The sequence below is a fragment of the Mus caroli genome, unplaced genomic scaffold (genome assembly GCF_978045245.1).
Source record: "Mus caroli unplaced genomic scaffold, Mus_caroli_1 scaffold_4, whole genome shotgun sequence".
NCBI classification, from domain to species: Eukaryota; Metazoa; Chordata; class Mammalia; order Rodentia; family Muridae; genus Mus; species Mus caroli.
Genome location: NW_028227259.1, coordinates 116,391,532 through 116,413,526, shown reverse-complemented (window position 1 = coordinate 116,413,526; position 21,995 = coordinate 116,391,532). Strand labels below are relative to the sequence as shown.

Below are 21,995 nucleotides of genomic sequence, written 5' to 3'. Positions count from 1 at the left end.
CACAGACAGGAGCCTGCCCACAGGTGATATCCAGACAGCAGAGCAGCAGCCCAGGCAGACAGGGGCCAAGATGGGTATATGGGTCGCCCAGGAGAGGATACTACACACAGAGCAGCCTAGAAGCAACAACTGATATAAGGACAGGCGAGCCCCACAGCAAAGCAGCAGCCAGCAGTACACGGGCCTCCTGGATGGCACACAGGCAGCCTCTGTAAGGAGACGAGATCAGAAGCTGGCCCCCAGGCAGGGGTGGAGCAGCCTGGCACTAAAACTGTCCAATCCATAGGACACCAACCCACACCCCCTCTGCAAACTGCAGACACCTGTTACAGAGTGGTATAAATGTAACAGTAATGTAACAGAAGCTTTAAGGAGGTGCAGGGAGCAACAGTGTATCCAACTTATAAGGACCAAGTGGGACAAGGATGCACCAGCCAGGTGAGCAGGTCTAAAGTCATGGCAATGTGCCAGGAAGACACACAGAGGGGGCAGGGGTGGCAATGTGCCAGGAAGACACACACAGCTCCTGTCAAACACGTGCCACCAACTCTAACACGTGGAGCAGTTAGATAAGATGGAGTTCTTTTCTGTCTAACTGAATGCACTTGGGGCTCCTAGCTGAGAAGTCCTTGCTAGTGCTGGGTATAGGTTCGCACCCTTGATCCCAGCATGCTGGAGGTTGAGGCTGGAGGATTCAGCATTGGAAGATAACCCTCTGCGTCTCCTCTATTCACTGGCACGCTGGCTGGCGCCTCTAAGAATGAAACAACCTCAGGTTCTACATGAGCAGACTGGTGTGTGTATGTGTGTGGGGGGCGGGGGGGCGGGGCAGAGAGCCATATGTTAGCCTACCATCAACAAAGAAGGGAGACAGAGGCAGAACACAGAATGACAGTCCCAGGCAGGGATGGGGATGAGTCGCAATGGAAGGGCTGCTCTGTTGCAAATCCTGGGGGCATCACTTGGCCTCTCTAGGCCTCAGTTTCTACCCCATGTGAAATGGGTGCAACGGCTCTCACACATAGGGCTGAGTGGAGGATACTGGGGCAAGAGATCTGAGTCACCACCACTGGTGATCACCATACACAGGGCACATTTGTGGGACACACATGTGCAAGATGGTTTCACTGGCACAGCATCAGTTTTGGTACAACCAAGTTTAAGATACTCATGAGCTGCTACTGAAGGTTCAAGCGCTTTAACTCCAGCATTCGGGAGACAGAGACAGATCTGAGCTCCAGGCAGCCTGATTCACTCAAGCTCTGTGAGGATGGTGTTTGATACCCAATCGCAGATGAGGGCCAGGAGGCTCGGAGAGGTTGAATACGTCCACTAGAGTCAGGACTAAACCATGGCCCGACCTGGGTCAGGCTCAGAGACTGCCGCCTCCAACCTCACCCCAGGGTATCTGGGGGCACAGGGGAGAACACCACACTGGGCACACACAGGTTTGCTCTGAGGTGTCCCGAGGACAGTGGTCTCAGTCCAGCCACTGGTGAAAGTTCTGAGTCTGTGGCCTTCAGTCAGAAAAACATCCTGCAGGCCCCTCTCTGCTCTGGAACTCAGTTTCCCCATGAGACTTCCAAAGGGAGGCTGAGTTCCATCCCAAGCTCCACAGCCCACACGTCCTGTAACCTGGTGCCTGAACTGGTACCTCATCTAACATTTGCCTGTTTCTCCAGAGGAGGGGCTGAACCAGCCCATGCCTGCTGAGAAGATTGTCATCCCTGAGCCCACCCCAGTCTATGATCTGCATTTGAAAAGTGCAGAGGGCCCGGGCCCCACTGTCAGTCCAGAGTCCTCCGGCCAAAAGCTGGGCAGTGAAGGAAGATAGCACACCTCTCACTTGCTGGAGCCTGAGTCACTCGGTACCCCAGGGAGGGTCAGACAGGTCCCTGTCTCCTTCCTTTCTGTGACTCAGAGCTGAGTGGGTGAGATTGCATGAGACTTATTGTCCCCTCCAGATAACAGAACCACTTCATTGGAGGCGGGGGTGCTGTGGCTGTAGGCTTGTACCCTGAACACCCCGAGGGACAGTGCTCTTAACCCTACGAGCGACCCCCAGCATACCAGGAGCAGATTCAGGTCACCCTCTGACTTGGGAGCACCTAGGTCAGGGTGCCTGCGTCTGCCAGGAAACTGGGCTGGACTTCTCCCTGAGGTGGTCACTTCTCTCGGGAGGGGCTGCGCCCATCAGCATGCCCACCCTTGATTGCCCATAGGGCTTGTCTGTCTGTGTTAGCCAGCATTCTCAGCTTGCTCCTTTCCCACAAGGCCACATGGTAATTACAGGAGTGGGGGGGGGGGAGCAGGGATGTTCGGCCTGGGGGTTCAGGGTACAGGGAAAGCCTCTGGACAGGCTGAGATCACATGTAGCTCTGCTAAGGTCCAGCTGGGGAAGGGAAGGGCAGTTAGTAGAAGCAGCCTCAGTCCCCCCATCTGCACTCTAAGGCTAGTCGGTCTTGGAGGCTTGATCTGATGACTAACACGCGGCAGGACCATCAACCTGCCATCACATTCAACTAGGGATGAGTTAAATATACATGGACGGTGCGTGGGATGGGAGCCCTTATCATCCAAGACCTCAGGACCTGCTGCTGCTGCTACTGCTGCTGCTGAAGAGCATGGAGTTCTCTGCAGGAAGCTTGCTCTACACAAGGCCTGTGTCTGCTTTCCTAACCCTCCCACTCTCCTAAAGGACACCGGGGCTGGGGATGTGCTGCAGATGGTAGAGTGTTCGCCGAGCAGGCACCAGAACACTGCACACGTATGAACTGTGGCTCGTCTCAGGAGATGGAAGCAGGAGGTCCCTTAGTCCGGCATTACCCTCAGCTACACAGTGAACTGGGGTCCAGTCTGTGTCACCTGAGAATCCGTATCATTTACATAAACAGATGAATGGGTGGGAAAGTCAAACCCGTCACTTCTAGATTTGCTTCCTGGCTTTATGACCCTTGGATCCTGAAATACACAAGGAGTGGCTGGAGGGGATGCTCAGGGCGTGCTCAGAAGAGCAGCAGGGTCATGGTGTCAGCAAAGTGCAGCCCCACTATCCATGCTGGGCACACAGTAGGTACTCTGGATGCTATTGCTGTCCTCCTACCATCCACGCCAGGCACATAGTAGATAGTCTGGATGTTATCACTACCCTCCTCACTATGTTATCACTACTATTATTCATGTGGGTCAAACATTCCTAATGTCAAAGTCCAGAACTTTGAAACCTTCTGATTGTTTATTTTGAGACAAGATCGTCTAAGTAACCCAAGCTGGCCTTGTTAGAGACTCAGCCCCAGCCTTCTGAGTGCTAGGGTTGGCAGGTGTATGTTATCACACTCCACAAAATCTAGAAGCTATCGAGAACCAACAAAACTCTGTAACAAAGTTACCAATTTTGGAGCAGCTGAAACTTCAGAGTTAAGGCTGTTCAGTGAGTGGAATTGAAAATAACTAATGGTCAAACCCTACAACACTTCAGGGAATACTCTCAGGATACACAATGCCAACCCAGCAGACACAAGGAGGCAAATTTAGACTTGAGTACTAGGGAGTGAAGGAACTCAGGGCACCTGTCTGCCAAGGTCCTTCTCAGGCCCTCCATCCCTTGGGCCCTCCAGGACCGTTGAGTAAAAAGGACAGCCTATCTCCCACAGGCAACACCTTGGCACATACAGCTTGCCCTGTTCCTGGGTGCCAGTCGGGCTGGAGAACACCAAACAGTAAAACAGAGGAGGCTGGAGACAGTCCATGGGGCCTCAAGGGCAGGCCCAGGAGGCCCAGGAGCCTGCAGGCTGAACACCCTTGGGGGGAATTGTTCTCCCTCTCTGAGCTCTAGTCTACACAAATGGATCTTCAATGCTTCAACCCATGGAGGCTGGTGGACCGCTCTCCTGTCCAGCCACCATACACCTGTGCCTCTGGACACTCACTGTCGTCACACCCTAAGAGGTGTGATTTTGCCTCTTGGGACAGGTGACAGTGTCTGAGCACAGCTCTGGCTGTCACAACAAGGGGTAAGGATTTGAGGAGGTCAAAGACCTCTCAAACATCCTCTACCAATGAGCCCCAATCCCGAAAAATCACTTAGAGCCGCACCATGTCTAAAGAGTTCTGGGCTTCAAGTTGTTTAATAGGCAATAGAAAAAGCAAGGTTGGCTACGCTGCTTGTCAACCCCACAATCGGATACACACCACTGGGATGCCTGTTGCATGCCAGGCCCCACTCCAGCCCAGAGCCACGCTGGTAAACTGCCTGTGAGAAGTGCTACACTTGGAGGGGACAGGACACACAGAGCCACGGTGCTTCCATGTGTTCCCGTACCCTTGTAGGGAGGGACACACCACTTACTCGGCCAAGGCCATCCTGGAGGACATTTAGGCTCCTTCTGTCTTTGATGTACAACCCACCCATTTAAAGGACTTTGTTCTTGTGCCCCGTGTGGCAAGTGCCCCAGGGAGTTGCTAGACGAAAGAAGCAAAGGCTGGGAGTCTCATGTGATTCCCATTGCGAGGATTTGGATCTGTGCCTCACCAGCCCCACACATCTGCACACCAGAAGCCCTGATGAGAGGGACCCAGAGGGACCTAGAGGGACCCAGAAGGACATGAGGCCGCAGCTGGCTCACCCCCTACTTCACAGATGATGAAGGCACCCGGCCCTCCCACCACAGCCCTGCTCTGTCAGCACCAACCTTGGACTGCCTGGCTCTGACATCTTCACCAAACTGGCGAGTCCCCCCATTTGCCAGATATGGCGATTTAGGCTGAAGGAGGTGTCTGGATGAGCAGCCGACGGGAGCCAGTTACCTCCAAGTCCCCTGCTAACTATGGCCTCTGGGTCTAGCCCCTGAAGGTTCCCTAGACGGCCTACAGGCCCGTGGTCACTCAAGCTTTCAGAGTTTCTAAGAACATGAAATCACGGAAACTCAGCAAATGATAGAGCATTTCTGAGGGAGGAGACGGTCTCTGGGCTGGGCATCTGGGTGCCAGCAGCCAGGCTGCCCAGTGTCTGTTCATGCCCAGTCATGCGGGACTGAGAACCGGCTGGGCACAGAGCAAGTCTGCCCACCGTGCTTCACAATTGACACAGGATGATGTGTGGGTGACACAGGATGGGGAGGGGAAGAAACAGGTGGCACCCCTGGGACCCTGGCATGGTACAGCCTCAGTTTCCTTTTGTGGAGGATGAACACTCAGAGTCAGTCAATAAACGTGAGGTCCTTTGGGCCAGTATGGCAACACCTACTTAAAACAGCTATACAACATCAAGTGAGCACTGCTGTACCCCAAATCAACAGATGGAGAAACTGAGGCTCTCAGCGGTACACTGCCTGATGAATACAGAGAAATTTCAGGGATGGGGCGGGGCTTCAACCCATAAAGCCAGCATCCAACTCAGAGTTCTGCCCATGAAGCTGTGTGGTCCTGGGCAAGTAGCTGCACCTCTCTGTTCCCAGAGGTCAGAGGGGAGGACAGACAATACTCCACACACACATTCCATGGGGCTCCATGAGGCTGCCCCAGAACACCCTGCACCATGGAGGATCTGAACACTCCTGAAGAGTACATACGTTGGGGTGAAGGCATGCCAAGCTTTCTACCCAGGGGGGGAAAGCCACCTGGAAGGTCACACAACAGATGAATCTTGGAAAGCACTGCTAGGCCATGGAGTAGAGGGGAGAGGATAGGGGGAGGGGTGTGAGGGGACGTAGGGGTGTCCAACACAACCCAGCCATGCTGCCTGCATCTTTCCAGAGCACTCCACCATCTCTCTGTAACTCCCAATAGAACCTTGCAGAAACACGTAAGCCACACACTAAACTCATAGTTCTCTGGGACATTAAAGACATAAATTTAACCCAAGGTGCACAAAACACAGTCACTGCCAACCAACTGTCACTACTGAGCTGGTTCTCAGTTTCTTTCTACCTTTCGCTAAGATGAGGTGACTGTAGCCCTGGCGGCTGGCCTGCAATTCCGCCTCCTCCGTGGCCTCCTGAGTGCTGCACCCCTCAGGCCTTGTGATCCTCCTGCCTCAGTCTCTGGAGCATCCGGAATTACTGCCTTGCCCCTCTAGGACGCTTTTAATGACTCAAAAGCTCAAAATTAAGACCTCTTACTGATCAGAGGATGCCCGGTAGGAGACTGAGATCCGTGACACATCACACAAGCGATGTGTGTCCAGGATATACAGAGAGCTCAGAGAAACCGGCCGGGCAGAGGTAACATGGCAGACAAACGGGTTAAAGAGACAAAGGTTGTCGAAACTGGCACCTGAGCAAGAGACCCTGGACTCAGTATTTCCCATCAGGGAAATGGGCTAAGGGTACCATGGGATCTCTGTGCCTGAAGACAATAATAATGCCAACAGCAAGTGTGGATAGACACAAACAGAGCTCTCCGGCTTCACGCACATGCTGGTGAATGACGCCTGCCCATCTGGTCATGCCACCCATGGGCCTGGCACCGACCCTAAAGTCACACCCCATAAACCAGCTGTAGGCCAGTGGCCACCCACATACTGATGTGACCATCTCTGCCACCCAGAGTTGTCCCTGGGAAAATGTGCATCCGTCAGAACTGTATCAAGCCAGTCCCCGTAAGGTGCACGCACTGAGTGTCCCCCAAGATGCACACCCTGAGTGTCCCCCAACGTGCACGTATTGAGTGTCCCCCAAGGTGCATGTACTGAGTGCCCCCCAAGGTGCACGCACTGAGTGCTCCCAGCAGGCTCTGCCAGGAACAACCTGGGTGCCTGTTGCCAACATGAGTAACAAACACAGATCAATAAACATGGTCCAATCGGCCAAGAGGAAGAAACCAGACAGTCACATGATTAGACCAGACCACGACAGTGGGCTTTACAGAACAGAAAACCAACCCAAGAAAATCAGAAATGCAAGGTACCCTCAGTGCCCGGGGGTCACAGGGGCTGAGGCTCTGTACCTCTGGGCTCACTGGCACTGGCAGACATTTCCTGGCTGTCATGGAGGGACACACAGGCTCTTGTTCTCTCTCACCTGCACTCTGTGCCAGGGACAGAGGCTACACACGCCAAGGCTTCCAATCATGTCACCCAAACCAAAGCCTGGCACTGACTCCAGACTCACACTCCATAAAACTGCTGAGGGCCAACAGCTTGTGGGCAAGCTGCCTGCCTGTCCTTGCAGCTACCCCAGGATGAAGGGACATGCTCACAGGTCTTCCCTAGTGACCCGAACCTCCAATGCCTGGGACATGAGTGTCCTCTGATGAGCTGCCCCCTCTCCGCAGGCTCTGTTAGGATATGGAACCTGTCCATACCTAGGGTTCTACCTATGTCTGACAGGAGTCACCAAGCCACCCACTTCAGGATCCCTTGCTGGCCTCCAACTCTGCCCTGTCTGCTCAGCTGGTTTCCCAGGAGTAGCCAGGGTTACCATATGAGAAGCAGTCAGCCCCCCCCCAAAAAAAAAAAACCCGTGAGAGACAATGAGAAGGGCACTCGGCAGGACTGTTCAGCACCCAAGCTTGAGGACCTGAGTTCAGATCCCAGCACCCATGTAAAAAGCTGGGCATGGTGGTTTGCCTCTGTCACCCTGGGGCTGAGAGAGAATACAGAAGGGTCCCCGAGCTCTCTGGCTACCACTCCTGGCTCACTGCAGCAAATAAGGTAGAGAGGGTGGCTCAGGAAGACACCTGGGATCAACATTTGGCCTCCTCCACCATAACTCCTGTCTCTACTCACTTGGCTCAGTCCCCTCCCGTTGCTTGGCCCCTTGCCATACCCAAGAGAGCATGTGGAGTGTGTGTGTGTGTGTGTGTGTGTGTGTGCACAAACATGCCGACGACCCCCCTCAGGGCCTGAGTCCACTGCCTACATGTCTTGAAGCTGTCACCTGGTCGATCCAGTGATCTGTTCTGTGCCTTCTCCCCTCTCCCCTTCTCTTAGGCGCTCTCTCTCTCTCTCTCTCTCTCTCTCTCTCTCTCTCTCTCTCTCCACACACACACACATACACACACACACACACACACACACACACACACACACATATTGAAGGACAACTTGCAGAAGCTTTTTTTCTTCTCCCTTTTACCATGTGGGTCCTAGGGATCAAACTTGGCTCGTCAGGGTTAGCAGCAAGCCCCTTTACGGATCTCACCAACCCCCACTGCAGATCCCTCCCCCCAACACACACACACCCACCAGCCTCCTTCCCTCACAGAGCTGGCTTAAGGAACTCCATGTTCCCTGTCTGAACCTCTGAGCCTTCCTAGATGATACCAAGCACAGGTCTCACCCCACACCCTGTCAGATAGCCCCTCAATCTTCCAAACCCAGAAAAAGCCAAAATCCCTCCATTAGGGCCAATCCACAGCCCCTTACCCCACTCAAGGACCTGGGCTCCAATCTCCATTCCTGTCCCAGCTGCCCATGTGGGAGCAAACTAGAATCTAGGCACACCACCGCTCTGTGCGCCCCACCCAAGTTCCTCCTTCCTGTGTTCCCACCCTGTTCCTTTGATCCCACCCACTTCCCTTCACCCCCTCCACGGTCTTCTGAGAGGCCATCCCTACCTTCATTGATTGGTATATCACTGACTCGGAAGGGCCTGCCTCAGATCCAAGTATCACCAAGGGCCAGACCTCCAGCCAGAACAAGGGTCCCTCTGCCAGCCTGAGGGCGCCATGCACTCTCTCCTGACTTGCTCCCAGGGTAGGAAAAAACTAAGGCCCTGTTCAATCACAGTTCTCTATCTCCAGTCCACAGAGGTGGCTTAGGCTAGACACAGGACCTGCCCAGGTCAAGGGGATCTTCCAGAGGATAAATCCAAGTAAGGTAAGGGCCTCCTAGAGGGAGGCAGCAGCCACAGAGGCTGGGGGAAGCCAACCCAGAAGACAGGCTACCAAGGTAACAACACGGAGCCTGGAGTTATGTAAGGCTCCTGGATCCAGCAGTGTCTGAAGCCATGCACGGTGGCACTTCTGTTGGAGGCGCCATAACCTACTGCTGTTTCCTGGGTTGTCTCTGCTGAGACCTAGCTGTCCACATCCATCCCAGTTATCTCCCCTGAAGCTTCACCTTCTTCAAGGAGCCCAGACACTCAGCGCAGGTTAAGCTGACCCCCAACACTGCCCTGGCCCTGCTGTTCCTCAGTCATGTGGGCTGAGGGCTGGGCAAGGTGCCCCTCCCTCTCTCTTTCTACACTTGATACCCTCAGAGACTCATCCATGTGTTTGAGGCCACTCACTGACTGTCCTTACACACCAGGGAGTCAGGGAGAGAGGCCTCGGTCTTCTTATCTGTGAAACAGGAGAGCCTCCTCTCACCACAGGGCAAAGGCCTTGCACACAGCAGCTGTCCCAGCTCGTCCTCAGTATGGACATCTGCTGAGCCCAAGCCCAGGGAGGCAGACAAGGCCTGGCCAGTGATACAACCTAGTGGTTTCACTGTGGATGGATACAACTCCTTGGGGGCTTTCAGGAACTTCTGGGGATGTGGCTGTGTTCTGGCTGAGACAGGTAAGCTGGCAGCAGAGCTACAGGGAGCTGTGACTGGGGAGAGCACTGCCCATGGCGGGAACTCCATGAAGATATCTGAGAGAGAGAGAGAGAGAGAGAGAGAGAGAGACCAGAGCGCCCAGATACAGCTGTGCCTGAAAGCTGTGGGTTGTACTCCCCTTTTCCCACAGCGAATACATTGCTTTTCTTTTTCTTTTAACCTCATTAGCGTGCATTAGGATGCCTCTAATCACAGCCTGACTCAGGTGACAGACACACAACAGACCTTCCCGTCCTCAGCATCCACAGCACGTACCTACCTAAAACCCCACGTGATCTTTAGACTTTAGGCTTTCACGTGACTAAGTCAACTCTATTTCCTATCTTCCCTGGGGGCTCTAGGTAAGGGCTGGGGTCAGCTCATCTCACTCTCTTTTTCCTTGAGAGGTGCACCTGTGCCCTACACAGGGCGCTCACTCTAGAGTACATTTACAGGAAGCTCCGGTGTTACTTGGCACATTTTACCTAGAATGTCTCAAGCTAACTTCCCCTTCCTCGAGCCCCAGGGGGTGTGGCTTCAAGTCCCGCACTTCACTGTTGTAAGGAAGGCTTTGCAGTGGCTTGTATGGGCTCCATCTCACTGGGTTTTAATCTTGTGGGGATCTCGGGCTTGTTATTACAGAGTAGGGAATGGGGCTGGTGGGTAGGGGTGTCACAACTATCAGATAGACTGGGCGTGGTGATGTATACCTAAAATCCCAGTATGAGGCAAGACGTTCAGGAGTTCAAGACCAGCCTGGGCTACATAGCAAATATGAGGCTAATCTGAGCCACAACACACACACACACACACACACACACACACACACACACACACACAGACTCAGTTCTGAGACAGCATCTACCGGGGCTATTTCCTCCCCTTTAGCTCTCTCTCAGACAGACTGTTGGCCCCTCCTCCTCCCCTGTTCCTAGACAACAAAACAGAGGCAAGTTAGAGGGCCTCTTACGTTCCCAAACTGTTCAGAGCAAGAACACTTAACTAAGTCCCAGGAGGCACAGGGTAGATCTGGAGTGAGTAAGGGGTCTAATGGGAAAGCTCTGGCCATTTCCAGACAGTCAAATGGCACCCAGAAAAGGCAAGGGTGCCATTGGTCAGAGCCTGGCAGGCCAGAGGACTCAAGAATTGGCTAAAGGGGCTGGCGTGATGGCTCAGCGGTTAAAAGCACTGACTGCTCTTCCAGAGGTCCTGAGTTTAATTCCCAGCAACCACATGGTGGCTCACAACCATCTGTAATGGGATCTGAAGCCCTCTTCTGGGTGTGTCTGAAGCAGCAACAGTGTATTCCAATATAATAAATAAATAAATCTTAAAAAAAAAAAAAAAAAGTTAGCTAGAGACAGGCCCAGCAATTGAGCCCTCCACAGCCTTTCTCTTGGATACTTCTTGTCCTCACAGAGAGGTGGAGACTCAGGTCCCAGAGAAAACAAGAAGACAGTGGATAAGAACGGGGTGTCCCATGCTCGGGAATGTGCGGTATCACTACACCCACCCTGTAGCATGTGGGACAGTGACTACCCGCCGCAGCCTCCCTCAGGCAAGCAGCTGTGCCTCCAGTGAGTCCTGCACAGGAGGGCAGGGCGGCAGCCTGAGCCCACACCCAGGCAGAGTGAGAATCCAGGTTTGAATCCTGTGTCTTCTTCCTTCCCAGACATGTGGCTTAATGCCAGGCACCCATCTGCCACCTGCAGCTGGGCATCCTTCTGCCACCTGTAGCTGGGACAGTCAAAGCACCACCTGGAGGCAGTGGGGCACGGGCTTCCAGAGTCCTCAACAGAGGAGACAAGGTCCCCTTGCTTGCTACTGGGTGTCTGATGCCCCAGGTGGGGTCAGCTGCATTATGGGTTATCTGAGGTGGGGTCAGCTGCATCATGGGGTTCCGCTGCATTACAAGATCCCTTACAAAGCCCAGAGGGGCCAGGAGTAGCATTATTTTTTTCTGAGGGCTGATGCATCAACTTGCCAGGATTGAGAACACCCCCAGGGAGACAGGCCGATGGGCACATCTGTGATGGGAGTTTCTGGACTGGGTTAACTGAGCAGTTAAGACCTGAGTGTGGGTGGCACCATCCCACAGGCTAGAGTCCTGGAGTGAGTGAAACGGAGAAAGCGGTAGCGGTGTGAGCCCTGTCCTTCATACCTCACGGGATGCGACCAGCCACTTGACACTGCTCCACTAGGACATCTCCACACCACAGGCAGGACCCTCAAACTGTGGCAAAAACAAATGTCAGGTGTCCTCTCACAGCAACGAGAGGGACTAAGACGCCTTTCACAACCAAAGGCCACACCACACCAAACTGCAAAACCTGAATTTAGAGACAGGCCTGGACCTGGCCTAAGAGCTCCAGTGCAGGGGCCCATCCAACACGAATGGGGAGGAGGGGTTCCTTCTCTGACATCACACCAAGGAACGAGCCAGGAACTCATGGGTCAGATAAGGAGGCAGCAGGCAGAATGCAGAGCAAGAACGGGAACCACGTGGGAAGTCAAAGCAGGTGCCAAGACAGGAGAGACAGCAGAAACCAGGGAGTCAGGGACAAGGCAGCCTGAGATGTCCTGCAGAGGAAGCAGGGGTGGCATCAAGGCACAGTTGGGCCCCATGGGAGCCTCCTAGAGCCTTCAGGACCAGTGTGTATCTCAGAGAGGAATAATCGTGAAAAAAGGTTTAGCAGGAAGAGGTTGAGGGGCTGGGGTCTTCCATGGGCGCTCTGGTGCCCGCAGCAGCCCCAGCCCCTGGTCTCCAGCAGTACCAGTGCTGGGAGTGAAGACTGGGAGCTGACTTCCTGCTGAACCGCATGGTTCTAGCCGCAGAGAGCAAGCTCTATCATAGGAAGCATGGCTCACCCCAGCATCCTTACTAAGACCCAGCGTTCCAGCAGGGAGCATGTGGCCCGGATCCCTGGGGTGGGGTGGGGTAGTGGGTCTCCCCTGCCAGGAGGGCTTTCCCCTGGACAGCCTGGCAGGCCTCTCTCCCACCCATGGGACAAATGTTCTTGATGCTCTGCTTTCCATCCCCCTACCCCACTCTTCACTCCAACAGTAGGCATGTTGTTTATAGTCTCAGGCCTCAGTTTCCCCCAGCAGGAAAAAAGGGCTTGGCCCCAGCTTTTAACACCATTTTTTCCCCTTCCCCAGACTCCAAACTCTTTATCCAGATATGTGCTGGGTGTGGCGGCACACGCTTTCTTTCGGAGAAAAAAGCAGGTGGATCTCTGTGAGTTAAGACCAGTCAGATCAACGCAGGAGTTACAGGACAGTCAGGGCTAAACTGAGGAAACCCTGCCCCCACCAAAAAGGAGGAGGAGGAGCCTCTGCTGCCACCACAGCTGCCACCACCGTGGGCCTACTATGTGCTTGAGCAGAGAGGTAAAGGCAACACTGTGGCATCGTAAAATGGGGTGTAAAAAAAAGCACCTACCGCGTGTGAGTGTCAGGGAGTCCCGAGGATTAGTAATCCACGCACTGAGTATTGGAGTCTTGGCCTTTCTCTCCCTCACCATCCCTATCGGGGGCATCTGGGGTTTCCTCTTCCTCCCACAGCCCTGGGGCAGGAAGGAGGGGACCTGGAGAACAGCCACATCAACATCCCCCATAACCAAGAGAAGGGTCTGAACGGAACTGATAGCAGACGTCACCCGGGGTCGAGGGAAATGGGAGAGGAAGTGGGAGAGAGACAGGGATGAGAGCTGGGGAGACAGATGAAGAAGACAACAAGCAAGAGCAATGGGGGGCAGACACTAAGGTGAGGGAGTAGAGACAAATGGCCAAGACAGAGACCAGGAGAGACTGATGGGCAGCAGGCACAGGTAGAGACGGGGAGGGCAGGGGAGATGGCTCAGTAGATGAGGTGCTTATTGTGCAAGCAAGAGGACCTGGGTTTAAATCCCCAAGTCCCACATAAAAGCCAAGGTAGGAGCATGACATCTACAATGTAGCATTGCGGTGGTGAGTTAAGAGAAATGTCCCCTGGGGGTTGCTGCCTTTCCAGTCTGCTGGGAGTGGTAGTGAGAGACTTTCTCATAAACTAAGATGCAGAACACAGGAAGACACCCAGCGTTCCTCTGAGGCCTCCTCATGCATGTGCACACACAATCATACACATGCACACACACGGGGGTGGGGGGAGGAGCATAGATACACATAGATACACATGGGTAAAGAGATAGCAAGAGGTCAATTTCTGATGTCAGAGAGACACATGTGGAGGAAACAGGACGGGATGAAGACACTCATCCTGAGAAGGCTCTGGGTAGGCAGCCTGTGGGCTTCCCAGTCGGGTGCCCAGAGTTATCTAAGGGAGCAGAGGGGACTGGAGAAAAGGAGCTGTCGCAGACACAACTTTCCAGGCACAGAGCCCCCAGCGCCTGTGGTTTTCCATGCTAAGGAGGGTTATCTCAACACTGGCTGCATCCAGAAACTTCTAGTCTTGGTTCTTTACTTATGAAGTAATTCAAGTCTTTTAAAAACGATTTCCTTCCTCCCGAGCTCAGTTCCTGATACTCTGAGACCCGGCACAACCCAGCCTGGTGCTTGCGGCTCGCCTGTGACTTAACTCAAATTGCCTCCAATTTTAAAGCACATGTCCCGACCCCTGACCCCACCCCACCCCACCCCCACCCGATGCTCCCACAACCACAGTGGGTTCTGCACCGAGCTCCAGCAAACCCACCAGGCCACAGGCCTCACCTGTCAGCTCTCACAGGTGTGGCTCTCTCCCCCTGGAAAACCTGCCCTTCTACCCAGCCAACTCCTCCTCCAGCATGCCTCCTTGACTACCCCATCTGTTCCACACCCCCCAAAGAGCCTGGCTTCCTGGGGGCTTTGGGGTAGCCTTGCCGCTCCCCACTGCACCCCCACTTCAACCCCACATCCCTTCATCACAGCCCCCCAACTCCACTGCCTGCACATATTTGTGAACTGTTAAGGAGAAGGGATAAAGGCCCCCTACCTGCCTCAGGCGGACAGAAAGCAACTGGAAGCAGCTCTGGGCTCTGCGACAGCCTGCCAGGCTGACCACCCAAGCCATACAACCTGCTTCCACCTGGCTCCTTTCCCGGGACTCCGGCCAGCACCCACTATAAAGAAGGATCCCACAGCGCTACCCATGACAGAGCTGACCCAAGGGAATCAACATTAAGAGCTAAGTGCAGAAGGTGCACAGACTAGATCACCACCACTAGTATTTAGAGAACTTTTTATTTGGCCAACTTTCCAATGACCTCTGCAGGAGTGTTGAGGTCCCACGCCAATCTCCTGACTACTCCAGACCCCCTGACATTCCAAGAGACCAGCAGAAGCCTGACCAGACACAGTTCCCTCATACATACCACGCTTTCCCTATACACACATCGGTGATAGGAGCCAATTAATAAAATAGGGCCATCAGGAGAGTAACACGTTTGGGGAAGTGACTTAGTAATGTTAGGTTACAAAAGCCTTCTGAAATACTGACCACGTCCTCCATCACAGCAGACAGAGAGTAACAGGGCAGGCAGCATATACACTGTGGATACAGGAGACCAGCCAAGTCCCGGCCCGCAGGGTAAGTTTTCATCACACCTCTTAGAATGGCCTGTTTCTAGAAATTTCCACTTAATACTTCCAGCTCGTCGAGTAATTGAAAACCGGAGAAGAAAAGATAGGGGAACATTTGTACTCAGTTGTGATGCAGCAGCCAGAGACAAGAGGTGGTCAGCGAGCACAGTGTGTCCCTGGCCCTGTATGACTCTGCTCCCAGGACAAGGTGTGGGGCAGGACCTGACTCTTAAGTCTAGGCCATAATTGTTTCAAATGCACTCTTTAGAAAGCAGCATGGGGGCAGGGCACAGTGATGTCAAGCATCTAGCTTCCCAGGTCCCCAGAACAAGAGGCTCTTGCTGCTTTTGGATCTGGTAGCAGTCTCTTCCTAGGGAGCTGCAATGTGCCCTCAGGGCAGACACAGCTACCGAGTGTTCAGTGTCTTCTGGCCCGTCAAGGAGGCAACTGTGCACAAATGTACTGGAGAGCTGCCTCTCTCCAGGCCCCACGTATTCCAGCTGCCTCTACCAACAGCCTACATCAAGCTCGAGTGGCTTCTGGTGGCTGACACGCTGCCAGCCTCAGAGTTTGGGAAATATGAGGTTATGTCACTATTGAGGGCAGAGCAGGGGGAGAGGATGCTGTCTCTGCAGCCGATGGTTCAGACTCACGCATCCCAGAACCTGCGGTTCACCTGCTGAGACATAGCCGGGCTGCGGTGGGCCTCTGCTGTTTCATACCGGCTTAGGCCAGACCTGAACCTGTTGAGAAGGTTCTCTGTGACTTGGGGATTGTGAGATGTTCCACAGACATCCGAGGAATGTGTGAGGGCAGCAGAGCCACGATGCATGTGAAGAACGTTAAGGAAGAGAAAGTAGATTTAAAAGGTGCTAAGCAATAGGGATGGTTTTGAAATACAAGGAAGGCCCACGGCTGCCCTCAAAACCCTGAAGCTTTTTCTACACCAAGTCAGACTCCTGGGGCCAGTCCTGAATGTAACACTGGGGTCAGTTTGGGGACGATAGGGATCAGGACAGCCCAAGACACCTGACCGGAGCCTCAGGAATTCAGTTTGGAACTGTAAGTTTCCTCTACAAATGTCTGAATGCCAGTTCAATTAAAACCAGAATAGCAGCCAGGCTCAGTGACACAGGCCTGTTGTCCTAATTCCTAGGAGGCTGACGCAGGAAGACTGAAAGTTCAAAGCCAGCCTGGACTACAGAGAGAGTTCTAGGCCAGTTTAGGCAGCTTAGTAAGACCTCATCTCAAAATGAACCAGGAGTAGACCTCCGTTGTAGTTCAATGGGAGAGAGCCTGTCCAGCACGCATAGAAATCCTAGGTTCAAAGCCAGCTGGCCAACCTAGAACAGCCACATCACCAGGGAGCTAAACAAAACCCACAGGCAGTGAATCCCTCCTCTAGCAGGAAGAACAGGCCCAGAAGGGGAAGCGCCTTGCCCAATACCACAGCCATCTGGAGGGAACTGGGGCTTGCAAGCCTCCAGGACTTCACAAGGCGAGAACCCTGTGTCTGTCCACCCTGCCATTCAGGAGGAAGTGAGACAGGCAGATACAAATGTGCACACGAGTGGCTAATACTTGTAACCGCTGAGCCCAGGGGCTCATGTGCCGGGCCTTACCAAAGGAAATGAGAGAGGAAGGTCCGTAACCGATGAGGATAGCCTTGGCCTCAAATCTGTCTCCAACCTGGCAGCTGCATGACCCTATAGTCCCAACAGCAGCAACCACTGGGGCCTCTGTGCTCTGTGCCTCCTCTGCCGTCAGGAGAACCGAGTTAAGGGCTGTAAGCATCTAGGCCAATGGCTGGCACTCAGTGGGCCTTGCACGGTTCAGCCAGGTTTGTAATCACTGAGGTTCGCAAAGGGCAGACTGGACTGCTGATGACATCATGCCCCCTCCTATCCCCAGGAGGTAGCAGCTACTTGTACTCTGCTCTGCAAACTCAGCCCAGGGGTAGCAAGAAGCAGCAACAGCTCCAGGCCTGGCTTCCAAGCAGAGCCGGTGATACTAAGAGAGGCGGTGCCAGCTCTCTGACCTTGCCATCTTTCTGCCACAAGCCAGCCTAGGTCAAGAGTCTGGCAAATGAGAGCATCCACTTGGCAGCCGGGCCACCAGCTGCCATCTCTCCAGCAATAATGTCTGTTCCCCCTTGTCCTCCACTGCAATTTCTCCAGCTTGGCCCAGCCCTTCAGCTATTTCAAATGACTCATGTGCCCATAATTCCTCCTCAGCCCGCGGCTTGGGATGGGGGAGAGAGGGGCATCCCAGACCTCTGTGGTATGTCTGACACTGGGCAGGCAGCAAGACATGGACGGTATGGGGCAAGTACAGACTTCTGCTCAGGGGAACTTCTGCGAGGTCGCTTGGCACGGCAAAGCCACCCACCACCGTACCTGAGCTCTCGAAAGATACACTCATGAAGCCACACGACTCATAGTCTAGCTACAAATACACCCACAATGCCCTGGAGGCTTTCTGGAGCTGAAGATGCCTCCATACTGAGCTCTGAGGATGTACGTCCATTCCCCAGCAGGGACTCAAGGCCCAGGGAGCTCCCTTGATTCCTAGACTGCTTTCTTCACCAAGGAACTTGTGGAGAACGGTGGAGCTACACTCAGTGCCTGGGGCTCTGTCTCCCTGGTTCTGTCATCAGCCACAGCCAGATGACACTATGCAGGACCTGTAGGACAATGCTGTTTTAAACCCTGCAACAGGTAACTACCAGAAGCCTGGACTGACCTTCAGAAATCGGACTCCCTTCAAGAATGTAGCTCAAGGCTATGGAAATAGTTCACTGGGTAAGAGATCATGCTAGGCTAGCCTGCAGAACAGGGACTGGGTCGCTAGCCTACCTGGAAAAGGCTGGGTGTGGTGGTACACAGCTTTGATTCCAGCAGTTAGGAGGCACGTGGATATCTGTCAGATGCAGGTCAACCAAAGGCTACACAGTATGGTCTTGTTTCAAAAAGAAAAAAAAAAAAAATCTGAGCTCAGCAGCGTGTGCCTGCAATCCCCGAGATGGAGTTATAAATTAGTCCCAAAGGCTCCCTGGCTGGTCACTCTAGGCAAAATGGCAAGTTCTGGGTTAAGCAAGAGACTGTGCCTCAAAAAAACAAGATGAGGCTCGACAGAGAAAGGCATCCTACATCAACTGCCAGCCTCCCCAGACCTTACACGTGCACAGACACACACACTACCCACAATAATTATAAAAGGAGTTCAGTTCTACTGGAAGCTCCATCTCCTAGCTTGCCAGAGGCCCTGGGTTCCACCCCAGCACTGAATGCAGAAGGTGTCACGATGCACACCTATATAGCACTCAGGAAGTGGATGCAGGAGGATTAGAGGCTAAAGGTCATCTTCAGTTCCATAGTGACATGAAGGCCAGCCCGAGTCACAGGAGACCCTGTCTCAATACACACATGCTCGACTGAGCTCGCATACACACATGCACACATGAACGTGTACCCCACACACACACCTCCCTCACTGTGGGAAGCACAGTGACTATCTCTTTTGTAACCTTACCTCCCCCAGCACAGGAAGAGGGTAGGCAGGTCCAGGCCCTAACCCCAACAGGTACTGAAGCTGTCAACCACAAATCTGCTCACCACTGATGCTTACCAGCAGGTCCCAGGAACCGCCCGGATGACATGCAGCGTACCCCTCAGAGCACTAATGAACTAGGAAATCATTTATAACAAATGCATTGAAGCCAGAAGGACGCTGATGTTTCAGAAGAAACGAAACATATTCAGAATTTATGGGAAACCTCAAGCCAGGCAAGTGACACAAGCCTCTAATTCCAGCACTCCGGGGCTGAAACCGGAGAGTCTGGGGTTCAAGGTCAGCTTGGGGTAGATGAGACTTGGTCACAAACATCATCATAACCATCACATTCTAGAGGCAGTAAAGTGGTAAGGCACTTTGGGAGTTTGGCAGCTCCTCAATAGGTTAAACTTTAAAGGAATCCTGAAATTTAGGCAAAACTGAAAAGAGAAATACAGGTGTGTGTATTCCCAGCAACAGTACTAATACACAGCCATAAAGGAACATCAACCCACTGTCCATCTACAAGCCAATGAACTACATACACACGCACACAAAGTATATCCACACTAGCAAATACTATGGGCATGAGCAGCCACACACAGAACCATCCAGAGCAGAGAAATCCATAGACAGACAGTAAGTGTAGATGAAGGTGAGCCGGGGCCTGGGGAAAGGGGTTTGGGAGTTGAGGGTTAGGGACTGCTGCTTTGGGGGATGTACAAATGTTCTAAAAGTAGCCAACGAGGATCAGTGAGTAATGTGAGCATCCTAAAACCCACCAACCACCTAAAGTTTACTTCCAAAAGGAGATTTATGTGGTTAGTGGATCAGACCTTCAGAAAAACTTACAAAAAAAAAAAAAAATCCTTAGATACGGTTTTTAAAACAAGATATGGTAAATGGATGAGCCTAAGGCGAGGCAAGGCGGGTACAGCGGTTCACAAATAACTTAACAGCTTCTTCAGGGTAAGGAAACAAACCCAGTTCTGTATGTCCGGAAACAGAGGCTGGAGAAAGGGCATGTCCCCAATACTAAGCCGGAGCCTCCCAGCCCGATCTGCCCCAATGCAGAAGCTGGGCCTAACTAACCATCGGGCATCCCTGCTAGGATGAAAGAAACAAGGGGTTGGGGAGGGCAAGAAACAGTATGGACACCGAGAGCAGTGGGTACAGGGACAGCCACCTCTGGGGGTGGTGAGGGTCACACGCTCGCGCGCGCGCGCACGGAACCCCGCGGGAGAGTTTCTGCCCCGTCCTGGCTGCGAGTCCCAGCAGCCGGGCACGTGACCCCAGGCCTCAGTTTCCCCACGTGTGAAGCAGGAAGCAAGCAAAACGGGGCAGAGCAAGAGAGAGGTCTACGCGTTCCCAAGAACCACCGTGGGCCGCGACCTCCGCAAGTTAACTTCCCCGCGGCGCCGCGCGGGTGGGGCTCCAGGCCACGCGCGTCCTCCCGCGGCGACCAGGCCTGTCCGCGCCGCCCACCGTCCCGACCGCGCCAAGCAGCCCTGACCTAGTACTGGCCGAGGCCGCTGCCACCTACCGTGCCCAAATCGGCGCCCGCGCAGACTCCGGCTCCCTGCCGGCCGCCAGGGAGGCGCCGCGAGGGGCGGGGCCGCGTGTCGTGACGCAAGGGGCGGAGCCACTAGTGATCACGCCCCTGTCGCCTAGTGCTTGACCACGCCCCTAACGTCTATCGCTAGAGCTGGGACACTCCAGGCTTGCCCAGAGGGTTGGGGGCGGGACCCAGATAGGCCCTGCCCACACGCACGGCCTCCACCACGCCCCCTCCCCTAGCTTCCCCTCTAGCGCCGTGACGCAAGGGGTGTGGCCGAGAGAGCCCGCCCCTTCCAGCGTTGTCCCGCCCTCATCTCCTCCCCGGGGGCGGAGCTCCTGCCGTTAGAGCTTGCTGCTCTGGCTCCTTTAACAACGCAGAGCGTTCCTCTGCACGGCATCCATGAGGGCGCAGCCATAAGGCTGGCGTTCAGACGCTGAGCGGGATGGCTGTCCCTCAGCGCAGGGGTGTACACTATAGGTACTGGACTGGGTCCCAGAAAGGAGCCAGCCCAAGGTGTACAGAGCAAAGGAGAAGGTGTAGGCTAGCCTCTCGCTGCGTCCTCTATAGCTTCTGTTTACAGCGCGCGCACGAGTTGTGGTGTGTTTTACCAGTTTAAAATACATTAGATGGCTCGTTTGGTAAAGACGCTTGCAATCCCCGAAACCCGTGCAGAGATGGAAGAGTAGAACCGGCTCCACAAAGTTGTCTCCGACCTCCACACGTGTGCCTTGACACACAGTAATAAAAATAAATATTGAAAATAAAATCCGGGGCTGGCGAGATGGCTCAGTGGGTAAGAGCACCCGACTGCTCTTCCGAAGGTCCAGAGTTCAAATCCCAGCAACCACATGGTGGCTCACAACCACCCGAAATGAGGTCTGATGCTCTCTTCTGGTGTGTCTGAAGACAGCTACAGTGTACTTACATATAATAAATAAATAAATCTTAATTAAAAAAAAAAAAGAAAGAAAATAAAATCCTGGTGTTTGCAAGATGGCTTAGTGGGTAAGAGCGCCTGCCTTTAAGTCTGACGACCTGAGTTCCATGAAGGACCCACATCATACAAGGACGTACCCCTCCCCCTAAACAAATCCTTTGACCTCCCAGGGTGTTGTGAAACCGTATCCCCCAAACCTGTACAAAACTAAATGAACTTCATTTTTATACTAGTTAAACTAACACAAATGTCTCTACAGGCCAGACAAAGCAAGGCACACAGATATGTATTTGTCTGTCATTCATTCATTCATTCATGTAGTCTATAAAATAGTGCCTGCCCTGTGGGAGATGCTGGGCTGACAAAGTCCCCGCCTTGGTGAAGCCAGTTACCAAAAATGAAACCACGCAGCATAGCATTTACTGAGTGCATATTTGAGATTTTTTTTGTGACTAACGACACAGCTCTGGGAGTTTTATACTATTTATGGGTGAAGAAAGATCAAAGAGAAAGGTCTGCCTGAAGGGGACTTCTGCTCCACTGAGGGCTTTCTCTGAGCTTTATGATTCCACAAGTAAGCTGGATTTCCCCCCCAACAAGCCTTCCCAGCAGGGTCTGGAACTGGCCAGGCAAGAGTAGGTTCCAAAACTGGTCCAGGGAGGAAAAAATGAGGTGCTTACCTCATGACCCAAAGCACAGGCAGAATGGCCTGTGCAACTAGTCATAAAAAGTACATTAGTCACAGCAGGGATGGGGGGTGGGAGGGAGCAGGATCCAGTAAGGAGGAGGTCAGCCTGAGGCCTTGCTTGAAGACAGGTAGGAAGGATGTGGTGGAAGGGGAGGATGCAGCCCAGCTCCTGTGCACTGTG

At 53.5% G+C, this 21,995-nt stretch overlaps 1 protein-coding gene across 2 annotated transcripts in view; it reads right to left on the bottom strand.

Moving 5' to 3' along the window:
- Positions 1–20,228, bottom strand: part of Tpst2 (tyrosylprotein sulfotransferase 2) — a 38,338-nt gene extending 18,110 nt beyond the window's left edge. Inside the window, exon 1 of one of the 2 annotated variants that reach the window (XM_021162365.2) lies at positions 20,175–20,228. The gene's annotated coding sequence lies outside the window, so the exon portion shown is untranslated. Of the gene's footprint in view, positions 1–8,365; positions 8,438–20,174 lie in introns of those variants that run through there. The other variant, XM_021162366.3, reaches the window with a different exon arrangement.
- Between the last annotated feature and the right edge of the window lie 1,767 nt (positions 20,229–21,995).